Raw genomic sequence first — 16,818 nt, 5'->3', positions numbered from 1 at the left:
GTATATAGAATTGGTGGTTAAAACAAGACTGAAATAAAAGTACCTGGATCAAGATTCCCAACTCCAACCCAGGGAAGTAGATCTAGAAGACTAAAACAACAGGCCAAAATCATCTAAATTAAATTTAGGATAAAATCAATGCATTTTATTGTATACAGGTTTTAATGAAAATTAGTGGTGAGAATACAGAATGAGTAATTATTGCTTGATAATCTCTATGTGTCTTTGTACTAAAATGGGCATTTAAGTAGACTTTAAGCTTGGAATGAGACAGCAGTATGAAAAATAGGGCAAATAGGTTTCTATGAGCAAATCTTAAACAGACCACCAGCTCTCACTTCACCCTACACTGGTATAACCTCATATGAAGTGTTTGCCTCTTTCTTTATCCTGTTATGTTTAAGAAACAGGTACCCAATAAAGATTACCCCTGATTATAACTTGGAAGTCAGTAAGAGAGATTATTACCCTGTATGTGCTTAGAATATATGGTACAAGAGGAAGTTTGGATGACTATTTTCATCTAGTGCGGTGCTTCATGTAGTACAGAAAGGCTGTCTGTCCATTGAGTTAATTAGATTCAAGGTCAACAATCAGATTTCCATTTAACGTCATTATTAAATAAAAATGGGGCTTGAGGTAAATGACCCGTTGCAGCTGAAGAAATATTTAAACTCATAATTTTCAGGTTAAGTCATTGAATTAAACAGACAGAAAGACTGAAGTAGCCCTTGAAGAACTCCTTCCTACCGTACTGAGGAGGAGAGAATTCAACTGGGCTGCTTAGTTCTAATTAGGGTTTTGATTCCCCAAGAATTTAGATTAAAAAAATACATTTACATCTCTAACTAGGGGAATATGTCCTTGCCTAAAACATCTGTTTGGGTGTGTGTGTGTGTGTGTGTGTGTGTGTGTGTGTGTGTGTGTAGACTTTTTTCATTTCTCATTTATGTTAATTTAAGGAATTATAAAACATTCAACTTCATTTCAAATTCTCCTTTTAAAATATAACAAAGCTTGAGTTCACATAATTTCCATAATTTAATATTCCAATATGATTTTGGATAGATAAAAGTGCATACATAGAACGCTATCTAGGTAAATTAATTTTTGTACATTTTCCCTAACCAAAAGATATTAGGCAATTATTAATAAAAGAAAATCAAATTATCCTTCTTTTTTAATCTTACTTAAAGAATTAAGAAATATGATGAAGTGTCAGATTGATATCCTAATATTTCAGCTTTCCCTTCAGTGTATCAACCCTTATTTTCCATTTTAGTAGGAAGGCAAGTTGAGGGAGGAAGTAGAAATATGAGCTAGAATGTAAAGAGAATATGCCTTATCAGTAGTACTAGGTCTTCGTAGATTCGGGCAGAGCATGATGAGGTGAACAAGTAAGTGGGCTCTGGCCTTCCCACCCTCACATTGGCCAGAGGAGCAGATTTTAATTTTAATATAGAATTCTACATAGACTTTCACTTGAAAACAGTGTTCTGCTCCCATCCCCTCCTTTCATCATGCTTCCCCTTTACCTGATATCCTGGTTCTTACTCAACTTGCCCTTGGCTTTCTCCTCAACAATGTTTTCATATGTATATGAGCCTCCATAATTACCCCATTGTGCATTTAGCAAGCTATATTTTGGGATAAATATTCTATTTACACTACCCTCTGATTTCAGCTGAAACTGAACATATATCACTACCAGATATAAATTTTTAAGAGGCCTAAGTAAAAGAATGTGCTGTCCAATCCACAATATGTAATACAAAATAAAATTCCCTCTGTTCTGTCTCTTAATCTCAATCCCCCCCCCCCCCCCCCCCCCCCGTCTCTCTCTGTCTCTCTTTCTCTCCCCAAGCCACCCCACAAGACTAGAAACTTGGACTCTTGATGTCCTTTGGATAACCCAGCATTGACGACAGAGTTTCTCAAAGTGTGAACCTCACACAATGAGCATCAAAAACTTCTGGGCTGTTTATTTTTTCCAACTAAAAGCTAGAAAAATAAGAGACTTTCTTCTCTGCCAAATTAAAATCAATTTAAATCAAATTAAAATCAAATTAAATCAAATTAAAATCAAATTAAATCAAATTAAACAGTTATACAAATACAGTTGGGAGCTCTTTCCTACCCCCATTGTTCTACTGCCTTTCTCAGAAAACACATGCCAATTTGAGGTATGTATCCATCCTATATAGGTGTTTGTATTTTCAGTATATATGTACATATTCATAAATTGTCTTGTTAATTTTTAAATGGACACAAGTTGGTATTCTGTAATTCACTTTACTCCGTCATCTATATGCTCTTGATATTTTATCCATGACATTACATATTCAGTGCACAATGGGGAGAGGGGGAGCAAATACACACACATTCATTCATTCATTCATTTTAACTACAATATAGTGTTCTATCATATAACTGTACCACTTTTCATCTTTCCCTATTGATAAACATTTAGGTTGCTTCCACTCTCATACTTTACCAACATCCTTCTAAAATCCTCCTGGTGCATACGTGTGAGAGTTGCTCTAGAGAGTATGCTCTACTGGAGTCTGTGGGTTGTAGACTATGCAATGCTTTAACTTTGCTACACATTCCAAAGCTGCTTTCCAATGTGGATACACACATTTATCCACCAGCAGTGTGAAACTTCAATTCCCCTATATTCTTCCTAAAATCTGCGATACGTTTTAAGTTTTGCTAATCTGTTTTTATGGGCATTTCACTGATAATACTAAGTAAACATTTATATAGCACCTAAATTATTCCAGGCATTGTTCTATGTATCTCTTTGAGAAGGTTCTTTTTTTTTTTTTTTTTTAGAAGGTTCTTTTTTAAATTTCTTTTTTAAATTGAGGCATAGAGAGGTTGTATAATATGCCCAAGGTCACACTGTTGATAAGTTGTAGAGTTGGGAGTTTGAACCCGGGTAGCCTAGCTCAAAAGTGCATTCTCTTAGCCTCTGCACCATTTAATCATTATTCAAGAGAGCTGCCTGTAAAATGGGGGAAAAAATGGCTTTAAAAATCTGTCATATTATCAGTAAAGTAGCAAGAAAGTCTTATTGTTGCAATTTTCCATCTCAAATTATTTCAATGAGGCTCTTCTGTAGGAGAAGAAAAGAAATATCTTCAATTGTGCAAGCTGCACCAGGCCCTGGGAAAGCAGACATGAAATGGTTGAGATGGCCAAAAGTTGTCACTGGGGACTAGGGATTAGAACCTGGTCAAAGCAGCAAATAAAAAAATTTTTAAAAGCTCTTAAAGGAACCCGACAAGGGAAGCTTAAATCTTATTTAAAGGGTTGGGTTGTACTAAGCCTTGAAAAATTCAGTCCTCTGGAGGACTATATCTCACTAAGAAAGCTCCATGTAAGTTTATCATGTATCCAACACCTAGACATTGGGCCTTGGAGACCACTAGGATAATATTTCCTCTGGATTAGCACTGAAGCTTGGAAGTGACATTCGTACGAGGCATACTTTAAACTCTAGGGCTTTTCTGATTACAAAATGATAATTCTGAGGGGAAAAAAGTACTTACTGCAGAGAGAAGTTGCCATGATTTATATGTCTTGGACAATCTTCCTTTTTCACACAGAGTAACTTATTAGACCAAGTATGTTTTGCTTTTCCTTTGTTTTTAACTAAAGTTGTCTTTTGATTGATATTAAGGGTAGAGAGTATTTGTTTTAGTGTGTTTTTATTTTTATAGTTCCACCAAGTCCAAAAGAATGATTGTATAAACGCTAGTTACAGGTGACATTGGCAATTAAATTGTACACATAGCACAGAAATGCCAACGTTAAGCCAGGGTAACCTCTGAAGCTTCACCGAGTGGTCCTTCTCTGCACAGACTCAATGGATCACTCTCCAACTGCTCTGGCTCTCTGATGAAAGACAGACAAGAATGAAGTGAGGCTGAAAAGCTGTCCCTCCTTTATTTTTGGTGCATCTATCAAGATCTCTGGAATCACTGTAAAATCTCCTATCATTCCAGTTATAAAGGGTACTTTGAATGAATTAAATATCTGGTGACAGCCAAGGTCATAAACTGCTTGATTCCCTTGGGTCACTTTTCCCAGGCTGATTTTAATCGTACTTTGGCCAGTATGTATATTTTGTGCAGTTGTGAATACTGATGGGTTCAGTGACATAATTTAAAATAATACATCTCTATATTTGCATATGTATGCATACATCCAGGGTATCTAGAGAGTAAGCAAGACAGACTTGCATTTGAAGCCAAAGGAAGCCTTCGAACTTTTGTTCTACTTCTTAACTGCAGGCTGGATTCCTAATTGACTCATCTCCTTTATAAATCTGTGAAACTTGCCAGTACTGGGACTAACAGATTATGGTTAGATCACAGCAAATCCATCACCTCTGGTAGAAAAACAACTCCTACACTTGCTGACTAGATCAGTAAGATCATCATTATATGGAGAACTCTTCCCTCTCAAAACTAAAATGAATCTTGAAGCCAAATGTCAGAAGCCAAGTATCAGAAGACAATAAATTTTTTACACTTCCACATATTCTATAGAAAGAATTAGAAACCTGGTGTGAAAAAATTCCTGGCTTCGCTTATCTACTCTGTACTCACCTTGCTTTTCCTTTTTCCCATCACTCATTCCCTATTCCTATCCTCAGCTCCAACACTTCTTTTATCTGGATTTTGAAAGTTTTTATTAAGGCCTGAAAGGCGTAGTCAGTTCTTGAGATATATGAAAGTCTGAGCAATTTTACCAAATTTTTAAAAAGTTAGAATACACACATTTTTAGGAAACAGAAAATAGGTGATTCTTAAAGTTAGACAACTCTAGAACCACATTTAAAATCAGCTTTAGCCAAAGTGACCCCACAATAATATAAAATTAATATTCAATTACAGTGATTAAAATCAAGATTCCAGTTTTGAAGATCCACATGAGGCAATTATTAAGAACTAGAGGAGGGCTTCCCTGGTGGCGCAGTGGTTGAGAATCTGCCTGCCAATGCAGGGGACACAGGTTCGAGCCCTGGTCTGGGAAGATCCCACATGCCGCGGAGCAACTGGGCCCGTTAGCCACAATTACTGAGCCTGCGCGTCTGGAGCCTGTGCTCCACAACAAGAGAGGCCGCGATTATGAGAGGCCCGCGCACCGCGATGAAGAGTGGCCCCCACTTGCCGCAACTAGAGAAAGCCCTCGCACAGAAACGAAGACCCAACACAGCCATAAATAAATAAATAAATAAATAAAATAAAATTTAAATAAAAGAACTAGAGGAAGACCAGCTGAAGAGTAGATATGCAGATCTGCTATGACTTTGTAGAATTTAGTGTGTATCACTTGAGGGAGAGAGAGCAAGCCCTAAAGTTTAGAACACTAACAGTTTGGAGGAATCGTGGAACATTGGTGGTTGGATAAGATCAAATATAGAATGAAAGTCAATGACTAAACAGACAATTTTACACCCATGCATTCATTTAAAAATATTTTTTGAGGGAATTCCCCGGCAGTCCAGTGGTTAGGACTCAGTGCTTTCACTGCCGGGGCCTGGGTTTAATCGCTGGTGGGGAACTAAGATCCTGCAAGCAGCATGGCGAGGCCAAAAATTTAAACATTTAAAAAATTAAAAATAATTTTTTGATCACCTACCACGATACTGTACTAGGCACTCTGGTCAAATAGTGAACAAAACTAATCTCAGTCCCTTATCCTCCTGAAGCTTACAGTCTAGTAAGCAATAGAAAGTAGCCAGGTAATCAGAGCCTTGTGAAAGCATGCGTCTCTATGACGAGTGCTAAGGAGAAGCACACAGGCCATGAGAGCCTGTCAAAGGTAGAGATGATCTATTTAGGGACCACTGCCCTGAAAAAGTCACCCCTGAGCTGAGATCTGAGGAATACGCAGGAGTTAACTAGAAGGGAAAGGGAAATACAGCTGCTTCTCATTAAAGTAAAACAGAGTGTCTGGGTTTTTTTTAACATAATTAATTGATTTAATAGTTTTTAAGACCAGGATTAAAAGATATTAGAAGAAGCAGTGTGAATGGGTGGTAACTTTTGTCTTTCCCTGAGCTTTATTGAGGTACAATTGACCAATAAAAAGTATATAACAATATTTAAGGTGTACAATGTGATGCTTTTATATACATATACATTGTGAAAATGTTTGCTAATTAACATAGCCATCACCTCACAGTTATCTTTTTTTTCTTTTTTTTTTTTTGGTGAGAACAGAAAAAAAAACAGATCTACTCTCTTCGCAAATTTCAAATACACAATATAGTTGTTTATCTTTTCTTTTTTTTGGCTGTGCTGCACAGCTTGTGGGATCTTATTTCCCTGACCAGGGATGGAACATGGGCCTGCTGAGTCCTAACTACTTACTGTACTGCCAGGGAATTCCCTACAATACAGTATTATTAACTATAGTCATCTTGCTATACATTAGATCTCTAGAATTTATTTATCCTGCCTATCTGAAACATTAAAATTTTATATGTTTACTCCCCAACAAATCAAAGGAGCCTGCTCAGGCCCCTTGTCTGGTCCTGTTTCCAGGCTATCTCCTCCACTGTTAGGATGTGGCTTTGATCCTGGAGATAATTAAGCAAAGAAAAGAGGGAAAAGCATTCCAAGAAGAGGGAACAGCTTATGCAAAGGCACTCTGGCTTAGGCAAGAAGCAGTCTGTGCAGAGCTTTATAAACTATGTCAAAGAATTCTGTCAAATCTAAAAACATAGAAAGCCATTTAGGACATCTTAAGACAAAGGGAAGAAGGTGGAGACGGGGCTAACATTACCAGGTTTGCATTTTGGAAAGATTATTTTATCTACAATATGGAAAACAGATGGAAAGAGTAAAATGATGAAAAGCTTGATTGTATATATAACCTCTGCCTCAGAAATGTTACTAAAATGAATGGCTTCTGTCACATTATATGGAAGAAGGATATAATCATCACTCTTCAGTTTATTCATTCAAATGACATTTACTGTGCACCGACTCTGTACTGATTTGGTACTGGGGCTATATCAGTGACACAATAGCTAAAGAAATTCTCTGCCCTCCTAGAGTCTACAAAATAGACAAAATACAAAAGTACATAATACAGCTTGTTAGAAGTTGATAAGTGCCATAAAAAAAAAATAGAGCAGGATAAGTATGATTTGGAGTGAAAAGAGAGGAAAATGGCATGTAGTTTTAAACAGGATAACCAGGATAGTTTTCTTTAACCAGGTGTGTTTTAGCAAAGACTTGAAGGAAGTGAAGGCATCCACCTTGCAGAAGTCTGGGTGAAGAGCCTTCCTGGCCAAGGAGCAGCCAGTGCAAAAGCGGTAGCATATCTGGCATGTCTGTGGAACAGCTGGGAGGCCACTGTGCCTGGAGCAGAGTGAACACGGGGAAGGACAGTAAAGATGAGAACAGGGAACACAGGGCCTGGAAGGACATTGATGGTGCTCTGAGTGAGGCAGGGAGTCATCATAAGGTTTTGAGCAGAAGAGTCTCATGATATGACTTCTTTTTAAAAAAGGATCAGATCACCCTGCTGCTGTGTTGAGAACAGACTTTAGCAAGGCAAGAGTGGAAGCAGGGAGACCAGTCAGGAGGTTTCTGCAGTAACCAGGTGAGAGATGATGATCGTTCAGACCACCATCACCAGACTTATGAATGGCAGCAGTGGCAGCTATAAGATGATAACAGAGGAAGATTTTCAAAATTGCGAGAAAAAATTATTTCAATACTAAAATACAAATACACAACCAAACTATCCATTGTGACATGAAGGAAGAATAATGACATTTCTGACATGGAAGAAGGCACCAAAAATTACCTCCCATGGACCATTTCACTAAAGGAAGATACTAAAAAATGTGCTACACCAAAATGAGAGTGTAAACCAAGAGGGAGACATGGGATTGTTGATTCTAAATGAGACAAAACTCTTACAATTTTGACTGAATAAAAAACACAACAGCATCATGAATTTTTTTTTCACTTATAATCTTTTTCTAGCTAAACAAATAAACTTCAGAAGTACTTATAGTTTTTCACACAAAAAGACATGTCCATTTGAATATTATTTGAATAATATTACTGAATACTATTATTTGAATATTACTGACAGGTTGACAAATTAGTAAATAAGACAACCAGTCAGAGGAGAGAAGATGGCGGAAGAGTAAGACGCGGAGATCACCTTCCTTCCCACAGATACAGTAGAAATACATCTACACGTGGAACTGCTCCTACAGAACACCCACTGAACGCTGGCAGAAAACGTCAGACCTCCCAAAAGGCAAGAAACTCCCCCCGTACTTGGGTAGGGCAAAAGAAAAAAGAAATAACAGAGACAAAAGAATAGGGACGGCACCTGCACCAGTGGGAGGGAGCTGTGAAGGAGGAAAGATTTCCACGCACTAGGAAGCCCCTTCGTGGGCAGAGACTGCGGGTGGCAGAAGGGGGAAGCTTCGGAGCCACGGAGGAGAGCGCAGCCACAGGGGTGTGGAGGGCAAAGCGGAGAGATTCCCGCACTTCCCGCACGGAGGCTCGGCGCTGACCAGCACTCACCAGCCCGAGAGGCTTGTCTGCTCACCCGCCGGGGCGGGCGGGGCTGGGAGCGGAGGCTCGGGCTTCGGTCGGATCGCAGGGAGAGGACTGGGGTTGGCGGCGTGAACACAGCCTGAAGGGGTTAGTGCACCACAGCTAGCCGGGAGGGAGTCCGGGAAAAAGTCTGCAGCTGCCGAAGAGGCAAGAGACTTTTTCTTCCCTGTTTCCTGGTGCGTGAGGAGAGGGGATTCAGAGCGCTGCCTAAATGAACTTCAGAGACGGGCGCGAGCCGCGGCTAACAGCGCGGATCCCACAGCAACAGGGGCGCAGAGGGAAAAACGGAGAGATTCCCGCACAGAGGCTCGGCGCCGAGCAGCGCTCACCAGCCCGAGAGGCTTGTCTGCTCCCCCGCCGGGGCGGGCGGGGCTGGGAGCGGAGGCTCGGGCTTCGGTCGGATCGCAGGGAGAGGACTGGGGTTGGCGGCGTGAACACAGCCTGAAGGGGTTGGCGCACCACAGCTGGCTGGGAGGGAGACCGGGAAAAAGTCTGCAGCTGCTGAAGAGGCAAGAGACTTTTTCTTGCCTCTTTGTTTCGCGGCGCGCAAGGAGAGGGGATTCAGAGCGCCGCCTAAATGAACTCCAGAGACTGGCGCGAGCCGCGGCTATCAGCGCGGACCCCAGAGACGGGCGTGAGACGCTGGGGCTGCTGCTGCCGCCTCCAAAAAGCCTGTGTGCGAGCACAGGTCACTCTCCACACCGCCCCTCCCAGGAGCCTGTGCAGCCCGCCACTGCCAGGGTCCCGTGAGCCAGGGACAACTTCCCCGGGAGAACGCACTGCGCACCTCAGGCTGGTGCAACGTCACACCGGCCTCTGACGCCACAGGCTCGCCCCGCCTCCTCTGTACCCCTCCCTCCCCGCGGCCTGGGTGAGCCAGAGCCCCCGAAGCAGCTGCTCCTTTAACCCCGTCCTGTCTGGGCGGGGAACAGACGCCCTCAGGCGACCTACACGCAGAGGTGGGTCCAAATCCAAAGCTGATCCCCAGGAGCTGTGCGAACAGAGACGAGGAGGGGAAATCTCTCCCAGCAGCCTCAGAAACAGCGGATTAAAATTCCACAAACAACTTGATGTGCCTGCATCTGTTGAATACCTGAATAGACAACGAATCATCCCAAATTCAGGAGGTGGACTTTGGGAGCAGGATATATTAATTTTTCCCCTTTTCCTTTTTTTTTTTTTTGTGAGTGTATATGTATATGCTTCTGGGGGAGATTTTGTCTGTATAGCTTTGCTTTATAATAGCTTTATTTTACTTCACTATATTATAGCCTCTTTCTTTCTTTCTTTCTTTCTTTCTATTTTTTCTCCCTTTTACTCTGAGCCGTGTGGACGAAAGGCTCTTGGTGCTTCAGCCAGGCATCAGGGCCGTACCTCGGAGGTGGGAGAGCCAACTTCAGGACACTGGTCCACAAGAGACCTCCCAGCTCCACGTAATACCAAACGGCAAAAATCTCTCAGAGATCTCCATCTCAACATCAAGACCCAGCATCACTCAATGACCAGCAAGCTACAGTGCTGAACACCCTATGCCAAACAACTAGCAAGACAGGAACACAGCCCCATCCATTAGCAGAGAGGCTGCCTAAAATCATAATAAGGCCACAGACACCCCAAAATACACCACCAGACGTGGACGTGCCCACCAGAAAGACAAGATCCAGCCTCATCCACCAGAGCTCAGGCACTAGTTCCCTCCACCAGGAAACCTACACAACCCACTGAACCAACCTTAGCCACTGGGGACAGATACCAAAAACAATGGGAACTACGAACCTGCAACCTGTGATAAGGAGACCCCAAACATAGTAAGATAAGCAAAATGAGACGACAGAAAAACACACAGCAGATGAAGGAGCAGGGTCAAAACACACTACACTTAACAAATGAAGAGGAAATAGGTAGTCTACCTGAAAAAGAATTCAGAATAATGATAGTAAGGATGATCCAAAATCTTGGAAATAGAATAGACAAAATGCAAGAAACATTTAACAAGGACGTAGAAGAACTAAAGAGGAACCAAGCAATGATGAAAAACACAATAAATGAAATTAAAAATACTCTAGATAGGATCAATAGCAGAATAACTGAGGCAGAAGAAAGGATAAGTGACCTGGAAGATAAAATGGTGGAAATAACTACTGCAGAGCAGGATAAAGAAAAAAGAATGAAAAGAACTGAGGACAGTCTCAGAGACCTCTGGGACAGCATTAAATGCACCAACATTCGAATTATAGGGGTCCCAGAAGAAGAAGAGAAAAAGAAAGGGACTGAGAAAATATTTGAAGAGATTATAGTTGAAAACTTCCCTAATATGGGAAAGGAAATAGTTAATCAAGTCCTGGAAGCACAGAGAGTCCCATACAGGATAAACCCAAGGAGAAACACACCAAGACACATATTAATCAAACTGTCAAAAATTAAATATAAGGAAAACATATTAAAGGCAGCAAGGGAAAAACAACAAATAACACACAAGGGAATCCCCATAAGGTTAACATCTGATCTTTCAGCAGAAACTCTGCAAGCCAGAAGGGAGTGGCAGGATATACTTCAAGTGATGAAGGAGAAAAACCTACAACCAAGATTACTCTACCCAGCAAGGATCTCATTCAGATGTGATGGAGAAATTAAAACCTTTACAGACAAGCAAAAGCTGAGAGAGTTCAGCACCACCAAACCAGCTTTACAACAAATGCTAAAGGAACTTCTCTAGGCAAGAAACACAAGAGAAGGAAAACACCTACAATAACAAACCCAAAACATTTAAGAAAATGGGAATAGGAACATACATATCGATAATTACCTTGAATGTAAATGGATTAAATACTCCCACCAAAAGACACAGGCTGGCTGAATGGATACAAAAACAAGACCCATATATATGCTGTCTACAAGAGACCCACTTCAGACCTAGAGACACATACAGACTGAAAGTGAGGGGATGGAAAAAGATATTCCATGCAAATGGAAATCAAAAGAAAGCTGGAGTAGCAATTCTCATATCAGACAAAATAGACTTTAAAATAAAGACTATTACAAGAGACAAAGAAGGACACTATATAATGATCAAGGGATCGATCCAAGAGGAAGGTATAACAATTGTAAATATTTATGCACCCAACATAGGAGCACCTCAATACATAAGGCAAATACTAACAGCCATAAAAGGGGAAATCGACAGCAACACAATCATAGTAGGGGACTTTAACACCCCACTTTCACCAATGGACAGATCATCCAAAATGAAAATAAATAAGGAAACACAAGCTTTAAATGATACATTAAACAAGATGGACTTAATTGATATTTATAGGACATTCCACCCAAAAACAACAGAATACACATTGTTCTCAAGTGCTCATGGAACATTCTCCAGGATAGATCATATCTTGGGTCACAAATCAAGCCTTGGTAAATTTAAGAAAATTGAAATCGTATCAAGTATCTTTTCCGACCACAACACTATGAGACTAGATATCAATTACAGGAAAAGATCTGTAAAAAATACAAACACATGGAGGCTACACAATACACTACTTAATAATGAAGTGATCACTGAAGAAATCAAAGGGGAAATCAAAAAATACCTAGAAACAAATGACAATGGAGATACGACGACCCAAAACCTATGGGACGCAGCAAAAGCAGTGCTAAGAGGGAAGTTTATAGCAATACAAGCCTACCTCAAGAAACAGGAAACATCTCGAATAAACAACCTAACCTTGCACCTAAAGCAATTAGAGAAAGAAGAACAAAAAAACCCCAAAGCTAGCAGAAGGAAAGAAATTATAAAGATCAGGTCAGAAATAAATGAAAAAGAAATGAAGGAAACAATAGCAAAAATCAATGAAACTAAAAGCTGGTTCTTTGAGAAGATAAACAAAATTGATAAACCATTAGCCAGACTCATCAAGAGAAAAAGGGAGAAGACTCAAATCAATAGACTTAGAAATGAAAAAGGAGAAGTAACCACTGACACTGCAGAAATACAAAAGATCATGAGAGATTACTACAAGCAACTCTATGCCAATAAAATGGACAACCTGGAAGAAATGGACAGATTCTTAGAAATGCACAAACTGCCGAGACTGAACCAGGAAGAAATAGAAAATATGAACAGACCAATCACAAGCACTGAAATTGAAACTGTGATTAAAAACCTTCCAACAAACAAAAGCCCAGGACCAGATGGCTTCACAGGCGAATTCTATCAAACATTTAGAGAAGAGCTAACACCTATCCTTCTCAAACTCTTCCAAAATATTGCAGAGGGAGGAACACTCCCAAACTCATCCTACGAGGCCACCATCACCTTGATACCAAAACCAGACAAAGATGTCACAAAGAAAGAAAACTACAGGCCAATATCACTGATGAACATAGATGCAAAAATCCTCAACAAAATACTAGCAAACAGAATCCAACAGCACATTAAAAGGCTCATACACCATGATCAACTGGGGTTTATCCCAGGAATGCAAGGATTCTTCAATATACGCAAATCAATCAATGTGATACACCATATTAACAAATTGAAGGAGAAAAACCATATGATCATCTCAATAGATGCAGAGAAAGCTTTCAACAAAATTCAACACCCATTTATGATAAAAGCCCTGCAGAAAGTAGGCATAGAGGGAACTTTCCTCAACATAATAAAGGCCATATATGACAAACCCACAGCCAACATTGTCCTCAATGGTGAAAAACTGAAACCATTTCCACTAAGATCAGGAAGAAGACAAGGTTGCCCACTCTCACCACTATTATTCAACATAGTTTTGGAAGTGTTATCCACAGCAATCAGAGAAGACAAAGAAATAAAAGGAATCCAAATCGGAAAAGAAGAAGTAAAGCTGTCACTATTTGCAGATGACATGATACTATACATAGAGAATCCTAAAGATGCTACCAGAAAACTCCTAGAGCTAATCAATGAATTTGGTAAAGTAGCAGGATACAAAATTAATGCACAGAAATCTCTTGCATTTCTATACACTAATGACAAAAAATCTGAAAGTGAAATTAAGAAAACACTCCCGTTTACCATTGCAACAAAAAGAATAAAATATCTAGGAATAAACCTACCTAAGGAGACCAAAGACCTGTATGCAGAAAATTATAAGACACTGATGAAAGAAATTAAAGATGATACAAATAGATGGAGAGATATACCATGTTCCTGGATTGGAAGAATCAACATTGTGAAAATGACTCTACTACCCAAAGCAATCTACAGATTCAATGCAATCCCTATCAAACTACCACTGGCATTTTTCACAGAACTAGAACAAAAAATTTCACAATTTGTATGGAAACACAAAAGACCCCGAATAGCCAAAGCAATCTTGAGAACGAAAAATGGAGCTGGGGGAATCAGGCTCCCTGACTTCAGACTATATTACAAAGCTACAGTAATCAAGACAGTTTGGTACTGGCACAAAAACAGAAATATAGATCAATGGAACAGGATAGAAAGCCCAGAGATAAACCCCCACACATATGGTCACCTTATCTTTGATAAAGGAGGCAAGCATATACAGTGGAGAAAAGACAGCCTCTTCAATAAGTGGTGCTGGGAAAATTGGACAGGTACATGTAAAAGTATGAAATTAGAACACTCCCTGACACCCTGCACAAAAATAAACTCAAAATGGATTAAAGACCTAAGTGTAAGGCCAGACACTATCAAACTCTTAGAGGAAAACATAGGCAGAACACTCTATGACATACATCACAGCAAGATTCTTTTTGACCCAGCTCCCAGAGAAATGGAAATAAGAACACAAATAAACAAATGGGACCTAATGAAACTTAAAAGCTTTTGCACAGCAAAGGAAACCATAAACAAGACCAAAAGACAACCATCAGAATGGGAGAAAATATTTGCAAATGAAGCAACTGACAAAGGATTAATCTCCAAGATTTACAAGCAGCTCATGCAGCTCAATAACAAAAAAACGAACAACCCAATCCAAAAATGGGCAGAAGACCTAAATAGACATTTCTCCAAAGAAGATATACAGATGGCCTACAGACACATGAAAGAATGCTCAACATCATTAATCATTAGAGAAATGCAAATCAAAACTACAATGAGATATCATCTCACACCGGTCAGAATGGCCATCATCAAAAAATCTAGAAACAATAAATGCTGGAGAGGGTGTGGAGAAAAGGGAACACTCTTGCACTGTTGGTGGGAATGTAAATTGATACAGCCACTATGGAGAACAGTATGGAGGTTCCTTAAAAAACTACAAATAGAACTACCATACGACCCAGCAATCCCACTACTGGGCATATACCCTGAGAAAACCATAGGTCAAAAAGAGTCATGTACCAAAATGTTCATTGCAGCTCTATTTACAATAGCCAGGACATGGAAGCAACCTAAATGTCCATCGACAGATGAATGGATAAAGAAGATGTGGCACATATATACAATGGAATATTACTCAGCCATAAAAAGAAATGAAATGGAGGTATTTGTAATGAGGTGGATGGAGTTAGAGTCTGTCATACAGAGTGAAGTAAGTCAGAAAGAGAAAAACAAATACAGTATGCTAACACATATATACGGAATCTAAGGAAAAAAAAAAAAAGGCCATGAAGAACCTAGTGGCAAGACAGGAATAAAGACACAGACCTACTAGAGAATGGACTTGAGGATATGGGGAGGGGGTGGGGTGAGATGTGACAGGGTAAGAGAGTGTCATGGACATATATACACTACCAAATGTAAAATAGATAGCTAGTGGGAAGCAGCCGCATAGCACAGGGAGATCAGCTCGGTGCTTTGTGACCACCTAGAGGGGTGGGATGGGGAGGGTGGGAGGGAGGGAGATGCAAGAGGGAAGAGAAATGGGAACATATTGTATATGTATAACTGATTCACTTTGTTATAAAGCAGAAGCTAACACACCATTGTAAGGCAATTATACTTCAATAAAGATGTTTAAAAAAAAAAAAAAAGAAGTGAGAATGTTTTCATAAGGAAAAGAGGGAAGGTAACAGATGGATTTACATGTACTTAAATACTCTTATTCTAATCTAAACTGGACTAACACAAAATTTTAGTAGAAAGCAGTGTATTCATTGAATACTTAAGTAAAATGGAGTTACTTCAATATCAAATCCTGCATTCATGTATCTGTTATGAAACTTATGGAAACATAAAGCTTAATAATAAAGGGTTGAATCTATAAGGCAGAAAAAAAAAAAAAAAAAAAGACAACCAGTCAGATCTGTAGATTTTGGAAAGAATATGATATATTTCATAGGACATAGCAATAAATTCTCTCTGGGTGTCTTTAAGATTTTTTGTAGGAATAATACTTCTAAGAACAGTTTTAAACAAATAATATAATAGACAACTATATTTTTACTCAAATCTTAAGACTGGACAGGAGCGTAAAAATTGAGACTTTTGTAAACTTTTCCAATCATCATTTTATCAGGGTGAGCTTTATGATGCAGAGATTCTCTCTTTTACGCAACTGTAAGGAATGAAGGAACATTTTCCCTTTTTGATTTTTCTCAGATTTTTTTCACCAACTGTTAGGAAGGCCTGAAATTTTTAAGGCTAAGAATTGGAATTCTATTAGCACTGAGGAAAAAAAATTGGCCAACCTTTGAAGCTCAAAGCTTACATTATGAAAATTAAAGGGCAGAATGTGATTATTGAAAAAGGAACTATAGGGCATGTAGTATTTTGAATCTACAGGATCCAGGAAAATGGGGAATCATGATAAAAGAAGAAAAAAAAATCCCCAGGATTCTAGTGAAAAGAACCTCCATAATGGCAAGTATGCTACAGTTCTGGATAATCACCAGCCAGTTTAGAGCAAGAGGGTGGAGGTCTCTGGGAGGAAGTAAATATATTACCTGCTATGTTGGATATAGTAGGAAGAGACCAACAGAGTGTAAGGAGAAATGTGTGATAGGTACATAGAATTCTAAGGAACTAAAAAAAGGAGGTTTTTACTGATTCCAGAGAAAACTGAAAGTTATAAAAGAATAAAAAAATGTAAGTTATTATAACTACACAGCACAGCTATGAATATTATTCATATTATTGAATATGAATTTAACAAAAAATTATGATTTAATGTTTTGAAAAATGTAGAAGTGAAGTGGGGATAGGAGGCAGGAGTGTAAGAAACCTAAATGTTTATTTTCTACTACAAGGATGTCAGTATATAATATCTAA

This window comes from Balaenoptera musculus, chromosome 1, assembly GCF_009873245.2.
Source record: "Balaenoptera musculus isolate JJ_BM4_2016_0621 chromosome 1, mBalMus1.pri.v3, whole genome shotgun sequence".
Taxonomy (NCBI): Eukaryota; Metazoa; Chordata; class Mammalia; order Artiodactyla; family Balaenopteridae; genus Balaenoptera; species Balaenoptera musculus.
The sequence above is the reverse complement of the archived record's forward strand: the minus strand, read 5'-3'. Positions refer to the sequence as shown.